This window comes from Hylobates moloch, unplaced genomic scaffold (genome assembly GCF_009828535.3).
Source record: "Hylobates moloch isolate HMO894 unplaced genomic scaffold, HMol_V3 SCAFFOLD_20, whole genome shotgun sequence".
Taxonomy (NCBI): Eukaryota; Metazoa; Chordata; class Mammalia; order Primates; family Hylobatidae; genus Hylobates; species Hylobates moloch.
This window is the reverse complement of record NW_026652295.1, coordinates 26,601,068-26,612,185: the sequence shown is the minus strand read 5'-3', so window position 1 is coordinate 26,612,185 and position 11,118 is coordinate 26,601,068. Positions and strand designations below refer to the sequence as shown.

General features: G+C 43.1%; 3 non-coding genes across 3 annotated transcripts; 2 read left to right on the top strand and 1 right to left on the bottom strand.

Annotated features, from left to right (window-relative positions):
• Positions 1 to 5,217: 5,217 nt before the first annotated feature.
• On the bottom strand, positions 5,218 to 5,323 carry LOC116460580 (U6 spliceosomal RNA). Its single transcript, XR_004245867.1, has one exon. It is a non-coding gene; the product is annotated as a U6 spliceosomal RNA (small nuclear RNA).
• Positions 5,324 to 8,792: 3,469 nt separating this feature from the next.
• Positions 8,793 to 8,864, top strand: TRNAM-CAU (transfer RNA methionine (anticodon CAU)). Its single transcript has one exon. It is a non-coding gene; the product is annotated as a tRNA-Met (tRNA).
• A 930-nt stretch (positions 8,865 to 9,794) lies between these two features.
• On the top strand, positions 9,795 to 9,867 carry TRNAK-UUU (transfer RNA lysine (anticodon UUU)). The gene has a single exon. It is a non-coding gene; the product is annotated as a tRNA-Lys (tRNA).
• The last annotated feature ends 1,251 nt before the right edge of the window (positions 9,868 to 11,118 follow it).

Here is an 11,118-nt window from a genome sequence, read left to right as displayed (position 1 = left end):
GGGAGACATACACCCAATATTTACTTTCCATTCTGTTCCACAGTAATGTTTTCTTTTTTTTTTGAGACGGAGTCTCGCTCTGTCGCCCAGGCTGGAGTGCAGTGGCGCGATCTCTGCTCACTGCAAGCTCCGCCTCCCAGGTTCACGCCATTCTCCTGCCTCAGCCTCCGGAGTAGCTGGGACTACAGGCGCCCGCCACCGCGCCCGGCTAATTTTTTGTATTTTTAGTAGAGACGGGGTTTCACCATGGTCTCGATCTCCTGACCTCGTGATCCGCCCGCCTCGGCCTCCCAAAGTGCTGGGATTACAGGCGTGAGCCACCGCGCCCGGCAATGTTTTCAATTACTGCCCCAAATTAGCAGCTTTCAGAAACTTCATTTCCTACAGAAATGAAACAACGAATATACACGCAGAAGACAATTCAAACATACTCGAATGTACTGGCAAACAGCCATTGCAAGACCCTATTTTATATACCCAACGATCCGGGTGAATTGTTTTTTGTTGTTGTTGTTTTTGTTTTTGGTCTTCAAATGGAGAACTTCAAATGTTACCGGGAAGTGCGAAGTCCTCCGTTCTTGTTTTTTGGTTAAAAGAATTTAAGCAAGAGACAAGCAACAACGAAGATACCACCTTAAGGCAGTTTATTGCAAAAACGAAAATACACTGAAAGCTGAGTCAGAGCAGGCTCCTTGAAGATGAGACAGCGCCAACTGGCACTGGGGATACCCCCTTTTTGGGATTCTTTTTTAATTTTATTTTTATTTTATTTATTTATTTATTTATTTGGAGTGCAGTGGCGCGATCTCGGCTCACTGTAACCTCTGCCTGCCAGGCTCAAGCAATTCTCCTGCCTCAGCCTCCCGAATAGCTGGGACTACTGGAAAGCGACACCACACCCGGCTAATTTTTGTATTTTTAATAGAGACGGGGTTTCACCATGTTGGCCAGGCTAGTCTCCAACTCCTGACCTCGTGATCCGCCTGCCTCGGCCTCCCAAGCTGCTGGGATTACAGGCGTGAGCCACCGCACCCGGCCGGGAGTCTTATATGTTTATTCAAAAAGTGACAGGCAGGAGGAGGTGTGACTAGTAAGCATGTTTTGGGTGATCCTCTGGGTGCACATGCGCTGTGGCTATACATGCTAGTACATACATTGCATGTCTCATTAACATCTTAATTCTCCACCCAGGGGTATGTTTTTTACTATTATAAAGAGCAAAAGGTTACTTTTGGAGCAAGCAAAACTGGAGCAAACTATACTCCGCTTGCCTCCCTGGGGTGGAAACTCCCTTGTAGGGTTAGTTCCTGCTTGAGCCAGATAAGTTCAACTACAAGAAGGGTCCAAGGGCTCTTGAAGTCTCCGATGCGGCTGATGTGTCACAACTGTCATGGCCCCTTTCCTGGGTGTGCCAGAGATGGAGGCCAGCCAGGAGCCCACCTCCCTGTTCATATTTAACTATTGTTTATTATTATTATTTTGAGACAGTGTCGCTCTGTCGTTCAGACTGTAGGGTACTGGTGCGATCTTGGCTCACTGCAATCTCTGCCTCCAGGGTTCAAGTGATTCTCTTGTCTCAGCCTCTCGAGTAGCTGAGATTACAGGCTGCCACCACCACACCAAGCTAAAACCCAGCGGGGTTTCACCATGTTGAGCAGCCAGGTCTCGAGTGATCCTCTCGCCTCGGGATCCAAAGTGCTGGGATTACAGGCGTGAGCCGCCGCGCCCGGCCAAACCCAGCATTGTTTTAAAGGCAATGTGCAATAGTAGCAAACATAAGCCTCTTGAATCAGATATATGTGTTTAAATTCAAGCTCCATTACTTCCGAAAGTAAAATATATGGTGTTTTATATTATTTAGATCATTTGTGAAACTTTTCTTCATCTGCAAATGTAGGGAAAATTCTTCAAAATTCTTTGGGTATTGGTCCGGCGCGGTGGCTCACGCCTGTAATCCCAGCAGTTTGGGGGGCTGAGGCGGGCGAATCACCTGAGGTCAGGAGTTCGAGACCAGCCTAGTTAACATGGTGAAACCTTGTCTCTACAAAATTACAAAAATTAGCCAAGTGTGGTGGCGTGCGCCTGTAATCCCAGCTAGTCTACTCGGGAGGCTGAGGCAGGAGAATCACAGGAACCCGGGAGACAGAGGCTACAGTGAGCCGAAATCGCACCATTGCACTCCAGCCTGGGCTACAGGGCAAGACTACGTCTCAAAAAAATAAAAAAAAAAAGTAAAAAAAATCCTTTGGAGATTAAAAAGAATTTGAGCGGTTGCTCAAGAGACCATTCAGCTTCATATTTCTATTTATTGCCTCTGGCATTTTTACCAATTTGCAACAAATCAAATTCTCTGCTCCATCGCCATTTCTGGACCAAGGAGTCCTACCTTCCAAACACTTTAGAAAATGTGCTCGGAGTCCCTTTTTCTCTCACAATTAAAATCTTTCAAACTTATACCTCACACCCCATCATGTGCTAGTCATCCAGCACTTGACATCCCCGTCAGGACATCTTCCTCTTTTGAACCCCCAAAATGTACTGGTGTTGTCAGTCACATGAAAAGCCAAAAACCTGACTTTCATACAAATATAACATGAATGTAGTGTTTAAGATTTCATATATCTCACTAATTACTAAGTAAATTGAGAAAACCCCTTCAAAGATGAATTTGAAGAACAAACAACACACAATAGAAAGGCTGAAAATTGTATCTCAACTGAGTAAAATCTTAGGGTTAATGTGACATGAATCACTTGCGTTATTATCACTTTTCTATAACTTAACTTCTACCATCACAGAGCTTACCCTAGTGAATAGAAAGTCAAAGATGCATAGCTCTAAAAAAGTCAGATACTTGCTAGAGGGTCTGCCAGACAATGCCAGGCACGTCACTGAAAGGAAGGACCCAGTAATTTCTGTTGTCTATTTTTAAGTCTGACAATTCTTTCTGACACATATGACACCTTATAAAAGTTGCTTTGAAGTAAACATGGGAGAGTGTTAAAGGAGATGGAGTCTTGTTGTTGTTTGTTTGTTTGTTTGTTTTGAGGTTATTTAGTTCTGACCTTGGTCTTCAGTTTGCCCATTTATACAACTAGGTGTGTATATATTTAATTTTAATATTGTGGTCAGGCGGAACATTTAAAAATCTTTTATGCTTCCCTTGGTTTACATTCTTTCTAATGGACTCTTTTTATATTTCCAACATGAATAAAAATGAATGTATTATTTTACTTTTGTTCCGAATCTTTCTTCTATGTCTCCCTACTTGATTATTTTTATTTAAAATGTCAGATGTATTATGTAGTGTAAAGGGACTCCAAAATCAACAAAGTCCAAATAAGGTATTTCTTAGGCTCAATACAATGTGCCAGTCAGTTGAGATGGTCAAAATCTAGCAGACCAGAGATATTCTCAAGGTTATTAAAGACCCCAGAATTTGATTCAAGTAACTAACTCCATATTAATCTTTTCGGGGAAAGTTTTGAAGCTTTCACTTGTAAAGATGTCTTTTAGGATAGAGAGCAGTAGCAATATATTTTCTATGAACTCTATCAATGCACTTGAAAGAAGTCATTTTAAGAGCTCCTGAAGAGACCCTTTATACCATAAAAAAGGTAGTTTGTGATGGCAGCTGTCTGTGCAAAAGTCACATAATTGTCTTGTAAGCTAGGGGTCAACGGAATAAAAACTCTGATGCCCACTGGCACCCAAATCCTATGAAATCAGTTTGTCTGGGGGAAGGGGGGTAGAAGCCTACAAAAATTCGTACAGTTAGCCCTCCATGTTTGTGGGTTTTACATCTGTTGATTAAACCAATTGTGGATCAAAAAAATATTTTTTTTTAAAAAAAGGATGGTTGCATCTACACTGAACATTACAGATTCTTTTATTCTTGTCATTATTCCCTAATCAATACAGTATAACAATTATTTACATAGCATGGACATTGTTTTTTAGGTATTATAAGTAATCTAGAGATAATTTAATGTATACAGGAGGATGTGCATAGGTCATAAGTGTAGGGAAAAGAAAGAGAGATCAGACTGTTACTGTGTCTAATTAGAAAAGGAAGACATAAGAAACTCCATTTTGACCTGTACCCTGAACAATTGCTTTGCCCTGAGATGCTGTTAATTTGTAACTTTGCCCCAACCCTGAGCTCACAAAAACATGTGTTGTATGGAATCAAGGTTTAAGGGATCTAGGGCTGTGCAGAACATGCCTTGTTAACAAAATGTTTACAAGCAGTATGCTTGGTAAAAGTCATCGCCATTCTCTAGTCTCGATAAGCCAGGGGCACAATGCACTGCAGAAAGCCACAGGGACCTCTGCCCTGGAAAGCCGGGTATTGTCCAAGGTTTCTCTACATGTGATAGTTTGAAATATGGCCTCAAGGGATGAGAAAGACCTGACCGTCCCCCAGCCCGACACCCATAAAGGGTCTGTGCTGAGGTGGGTTAGTAAAAGAGGAAAGCCTCTTGCAGTTGAGATAGAGGAAGGCCACTGTCTCCTGCCTGCCCCTGGGAACTGAATGTCTCGGTATAAAACCCGATTGTACATTTGTTCAATCTGAGATGGGAGAAAAAGCGCCCTATGGCAGGAGGCGAGACATGCTGGCAGCAATGCTGCCTTGTTATTCTTTACTCCACTGAGATGTTTGGATGGAGAGAAATATAAATTTGGCCTTCGTGCACATCCAGGCATAGTAACCTCCCCTTGAACTTAATTATGACATAGATTCTTTTGCTCACATGTTTTCTTGCTGAACTTCTCGTTATTATCACCCTGCTGTCTTACCTCATTCCTTTTGCTGAGATAATGAAAATAATAATCAATAAAAACTGAGGGAACTCAGAGACTGGTGCCAGTGCAGGTCCTCCGTATGCTGAGTGCCGGTCTCCTGGGCCCACTGTTGTTTCTCTACACTTTGTCTCTGTGTCTTATTTCTTTTCTCAGTCTCTCATCCCACCTGGTGAGATATACCCACAGGTGTGGAGGGGCAGGCCACCCCTTCAATAAGCAAATACTACCCCATTTTACGTAAGGAACTTGAGCATGCATGGATTTTGGTATCCGTAGGAGATCCTAAACCAATCTCCCACAGATACCAAGGTACGACTCTATTTTTAAAGATCCTGAAGTGTGATTCTAATGTGCAAAGTTTGAGAACCACTGTTCTAGGCTATTTCCATATCATTGGTTACTCTATTTTTTTTTAATGTGGAATGCTTCACAAATTTGCATATCATCCTGCACAGGGGCCATACTATTCTTCTCTGTATAGTTCCAATTTGTGTATATGTGCTGCCAAAGTGAACACAACTCTAATTGCTGCTTGTATACATATAGTTTTTCATTATATATAAACAATCAAAGCCAATTTTTATAGTGTAAAGAAAATCCCTTATCATATAGTATAAATCATATTTAACACTACCTTCTAACAATGATTAAAATAACTGTGTTTCTCCTTCACAACAAGAATGCCAAAATGGGACAGATGCAGTGGCTCACGCCTGTAATCCCAGCACTTTGGGAGGCCTAGACGGGCAGATCACCTGAGGTCAGGAGTTTGAGACCAGCCTGGCCAACATGGTGAAACCCTGTCTCTACCAAAACTATAAAAAAAAAATTAGCCAGGCGTGGTGGCTGGTACCTGTGATCCCAGCTACTCAGGAGGCTGAGGCAGGAGAATCGCATGAACCCGGGAGGCGGAGGTTGCAGTGAGCTGGGATCACGCCATTGCACTCCAGCCTGGGTGACAGAGACAGACTCTGTCCCAAAATAAAAATAAAAATAAAAGAAAAAAAAGGAATACCAAAATGTACAGTGAAGATAGTGTTTTAAATCTCGCCCAGGCATGGTGGCTCACTCCTGTAATCCCAGCATTTTGAGAAGCCAAGGCGGGCCAATCACCTGAGGTCAGGAGCTCGAGACCAGCCTGGCCAATATGGCGAAAACCCATCTGTATCAAAACTACAAAGATTAGCCAGGCGTGGTGGTGGGCGCCTATAATCCCAGCTACTCAGGAGGCTGAGGCAGGAGAATGGCTTGAACCCAGGAGGAGGAGGTTGAAGTGAGCCAAGATTGCGCCACTGCACTCCAGCCTGGGAAACAAGAGCAAAACTCCATCTCAAAAACAAACAAACAAAAACAAAAAAAAACTTATAAAAATATGATATTTTCATTGACATCTTTCTTAGCTCAGATATATTAAATTATGTGTTATTTATACATAAAAAGCAAAACACATGGTGTTGGTGTTAAGGAAAACATTATTCATGGCAATTGTTAAAGACAGTAAGGAAAACTTTATTAGAGAGGGATTTTGCAGTAGGTGAGAGAGACCAGGCTCAACTTTGCATACAACAAGGAAAAGTGGGAATTTATAGCCAAGGATCGGGGCAGGGAGATGAGGTCAGTGGATGGAAAATTACTGAAAGGAAACATCACAGGTAAGGGGGTTTCTGGCTAACCTGGCCTGATAGGATTCTTGAAGGCAGGCCAGGGTGATTACATCACTGGAGCACGGTGGAGGATGAGGAACCTGATCAGATATGAAGGATGACCAGATAATAGAGGATGAGGGATTCTGGCTAAACTGACTTAGCACGATTATTGTTAAAAGTGGGCAATGCAGAGCTACAAACATTTAAGTCCAAAAGTCAGGACTTTTGTTGAGAAGAGCCTTCAGAGGAACCTGACTAGAGTTTGGTCATGAAGAGAATCTTTGTCACTGTTCAAAAAATGTCTGATAAGTAATTAAATTATTAGAGGTTAGTTGATATATTATCTAAATGTGTTAGTAATTTAAATGGTTTGGCATCTTTTCTGACTTGAATTTTATAATATTTAGATAATGTAAAAATAGAAACTTATAGCAATGTTAAGCATTGGGGTTTCAAAGTGAAGCCTCCAAATTCTTCCCTTGAGGACTCCAAGCTCCATCTTTAATAATCCAGGGTCTGATTTTTCTCTTTTCTTTCTTTCTTTCTTTCTTTCTTTCTTTCTTTCTTTCTTTCTTTTTGAGACGGAGTCTTGCTCTGTCGCCCAGGCTGGAGTGCAGTGGCGTGACTTGGCTCACTGCAAACTCCGCCTCCTGGTTTCAAGAAATTCTCCTGCCTCAGCCTCCCTAGTAGCTGAGATTACAGGCATGCGCCACCACGCCTGGCTAACTTTTTTGTATTTTTAGTAGAGACGGGGATTCACCACATTGGTCAGGCTGGTCTCGAGCTCCTGACCTCGCGATCCATCCACCTCGGCCTCCCAAAGTGCTGGGATTACAAGCGTGAGCCACCGCGCCCGGTCCCCAGGGTCTGATTTTTCAAGTGTGTGAACAACATAGTAAAGAAGCCTGAGGGGAGCCCAGCAAAGAGAAGGAAACACCACTGAAATTTGGGGAGCAGAACCAGCTATATAATTTGCAGGGCCCAGTGAAAAATTAAAATGAGAGAGCCCTTGTTCAAAAAGCAGGAAGACAATGCTGTTATAATTATGAATATATACTGATATGGGTGTGAGCTGCAGGCTCACTCCCACCAAGACGCCCTCCCAACTCACCTGGGCGCTGCCAGGCTGCCAGCCAGTGTCAGGAATGACAGCCATTATGCCACACACCAGAAATCCCGGGATTAGGCTGCAGGAACTTAATCCCTCTTCTGTAGACCCCCTAAGGGGCTTTACTGCTGGAGGCAGGTGGGGAAGAGGGGTCGGGAAAGAGAGTGGGGAAGGATGTCAGTTAGCAGGGCAAATTCGTTGCTGAAAACCCATCCAGGGGAGGCAGAGCTCTTGGGAGCCAACTGACCCCCATGCCTAAGCATGCTACATTGTCATGTTGGCTATAGCTTAGAAAACACAAGTTTAAGGATAAAACTATTGAGAACTTCAAGAGAGCCATTACAAAACGTTAAACCCCAAGAGTAGGGCTGAGCTTGTGTGTATAGGGGTACTCGGGGGATGGTGGTAAATCGTGCGACTGCATAGATTCTCAGGCCCATGAAGCTCACCCCACTGGGGAGCTTAAATTATACTCAGATTCTTTAAAACGGCTTTGAGCTATTCCTTGGCTGGAAGAACCACGACTGACAAAAATGGGTCCACAGACGCACCTAGAAAGCGATCTGAGCCTCAGTTTTCCGACCCAGTGTCCAAAGGCCAAGTGGTCAACACACACACGCTCTCCTTGTAGTTAGGAATACCCATTAGGATCTTTGTGAAAGAAGTTTCATTGTGGTGGGGGACACAGAAAACTGAATATTCTTTGAGTAGGCATGTCGTCTCCACGTCTCCCTCAATTCCGCGAGCAACGATTTCCAGAAGTACATGCATTTCCTTCTCTTCCGTTCGCTGCATCTTCAGTTTCTCCTTAGTCCCTCCAATCTGACCGAGGATAGGGCCGCACGACCACACAGTGCCCTTATCTTACCAGGGACACGGAGGAGTCAAGGTGTTCCAAATGCAGACAGTGAGTGCACTATGGAAGGCGCGGAAAGCAAACAAACAAACCCTGAGTTCTAAATCCAACCCTAGAAGTCGGTGTATGAGAGCCTAACGGTTTGAAAATCAAGTTCCTGAGAAAGGATTTCAATCGGTTTTCTTAAGTTGCAAAGGAGCAAACAACAAGCTGTAGGTGACTATGTTGAGAAGGAAACGTGAGACAACTCGAGGATGAAAGACAGAGACTAGAGAAGATAAATGGATAAGGAAGAAAAAAATATTGACGCAACTGGACAGCGGTGTTAGGAGTTGTTTAAGTTACTTGGAGATAACGCACAACGCTTTGCGGGGACAGCAGAGTGGCGCAGCGGAAGCGTGCTGGGCCCATAACCCAGAGGTCGATGGATCGAAACCATCCTCTGCTATCTGCCTTTGCCTTTTTCCTCCAAAACACTGGACTTTGCACTTGTTAGAGGTGCTTTAACACCTGTCATGAATGACTGAAGACCTACTGTGACCGAGGGAATAAACTGTGTTTTAACTGCCTGGTCCTTTCTGAAACCTAGTGGTTTACTTTCAAAGAACGGAAGCATAAACGGAGAAACGAGTGAATCTGCAAATGGGAGATCTGAAAAATAAGGCGGTGGAGGAACAGAGATCGGTGTGAAGAAGGGAAAGACTGAGGAAGAGGTGAAGAAACAGAGAGCGAAAGATGAAGACTAGGTTGGGCAACCGGGAAAAAGATATTACAAAATTTTGGAGAAGTGGGTTTTGAAGAAGGTAATTCCCCAGACAGAAGCGGGTGTCACATGTGTGTTGCTCTGGCATTACGATTCCAGGAAACTTCATCTCTGAAAGAGCTAGGAAAACACCGGAGGAAACAACGGGAATTGAACTACTTCCCTTGTGCCATAACTTAATCTTTCTTTACCCAAATGTTTGATACTTTTAAAGTTTCTTCCCACTTATCGAAGTCATTGTTGAAATGCGTACCTTCTGCCTCCAACCTTCTGGTAAGCTGATGAAGAAGCCTGGGCGTCCGTTCTAAAGCCGCCTTTACCAGCCAGCTACGATCTCTAAGGGCTCCTGTTTGCAATAATGAGCTGCGGGATTATTCACTACCGAAGGGGTCCCACTCTATTCTGAGCCCGATTTTCTTCGTCATTTCCCCTATAATAAATACTACACAATAGTTTTATATTTAACGCATAAACAGTTTGAGGGTTAAATGAATGCTCAACATAATAAAGTGCCGAGACACGGGTATATGACCAGAACGCTTGGAAGAACCTAATAATTATTGAAATCATAAGTCTTATTAGCACTTCTTAGTAAATTGGAGCACAGAACATAGAGCCTGGATAGCTCAGTCGGTAGAGCATCAGACTTTTAATCTGAGGGTCCAGGGTTCAAGTCCCTGTTCAGGCGAAATTCAGTGGTTTTACTTCAGTTAGGTCTAAATCCCAACCCATTTGGGAACATCTTGTGAGGAGAAGGAAATATCACAAAGGCCGAAATACATGAATGCATCGCTTTCTTCATTAAATTATCATTTTCCGATATTATTTGAAACGTATCCCCAAGATTTCAAGAGAAGTAGAAAAGGACATGATATAAAAATAATAAACTGGTGATGGAATAACTGGGAAATGGACCGTTTTAAAACTCCCTTGAAATGGTTCATTAATCCAGGCATGGGGGGAGCAGTTTGGGCAGTCTTGATTAAAATCCAAAATCTTTAAGAGCAGCGACCTTTGCATAGTGTGTCTCTGTGGTTCCTTGGAGTTTAGACCAGCTCTTCTTTCACAGAAAATTTGACCACTTTGCAACAGTTGCCAGTTGAAAAACTCATTTCCAAACACTTTTTGAAATAGTATTTTCTGTGTTGACATTATTTCTGTCATTATCCTGGGATATGGATTATGGTTAATGACCCTGATCATGGGCTTCTAGTGCATGGCTTCTGTGGGCAGCGTGCTAAACAACGCCACTATGAAACAAAGGTACCAAGAGTTCAACGTTGTTGATCGTTTTTTGGTCATGTCCCTTTTGTCTTGAGCCTGACAATATTCAGTCCAAACACTGCATTTGGGTCCATTTTGTAAGGTCTCACCCTTTCTTTTTTCAGTTATGTGATTCATTTGAAATAATCAGGTCCATTTTGACTCTTTCCTCTGACCCTGTTTATTTTTTTATTTTATTTTATTTTTTTGAGACGGAGTTTCACTCTTGTCACCCAGGCTAGAGTGCAGTGGCGTGATCTTGGCTCCCTGCAACATCCACCTCCTGGGTTCCAGTGGTTCTCCTGTCTCAGCCTCCCAAGTAGCTGGGATTACAGGAGCGCCACCATGCCAGGCTAATTTTTGTATTTTTAATAGAGACGGGGTTTCACCATGTTGGCCAGGCTAGTTTTGAACTCCTGACCTCAGGCGATCCGCCTGCCTAGACCTCCCAAATTCCTGGGATTACAGGCATGAGCCACTGTGCCCGGCCTATTTTATTTTTTGTACATACTTAAAACATAACATCATTTTAAAAGTTGGAACTGTGCAAAAGAGACATACTCGAAGAAATATCACTTCCCTTCATTGCTTCTTTTTCTTTCCTTCTCCAGGTTTTGCAACACATTCTCATCTACCCCCTATAGGTAATCTATCTTACCAGTTTCTTTTTTATCCT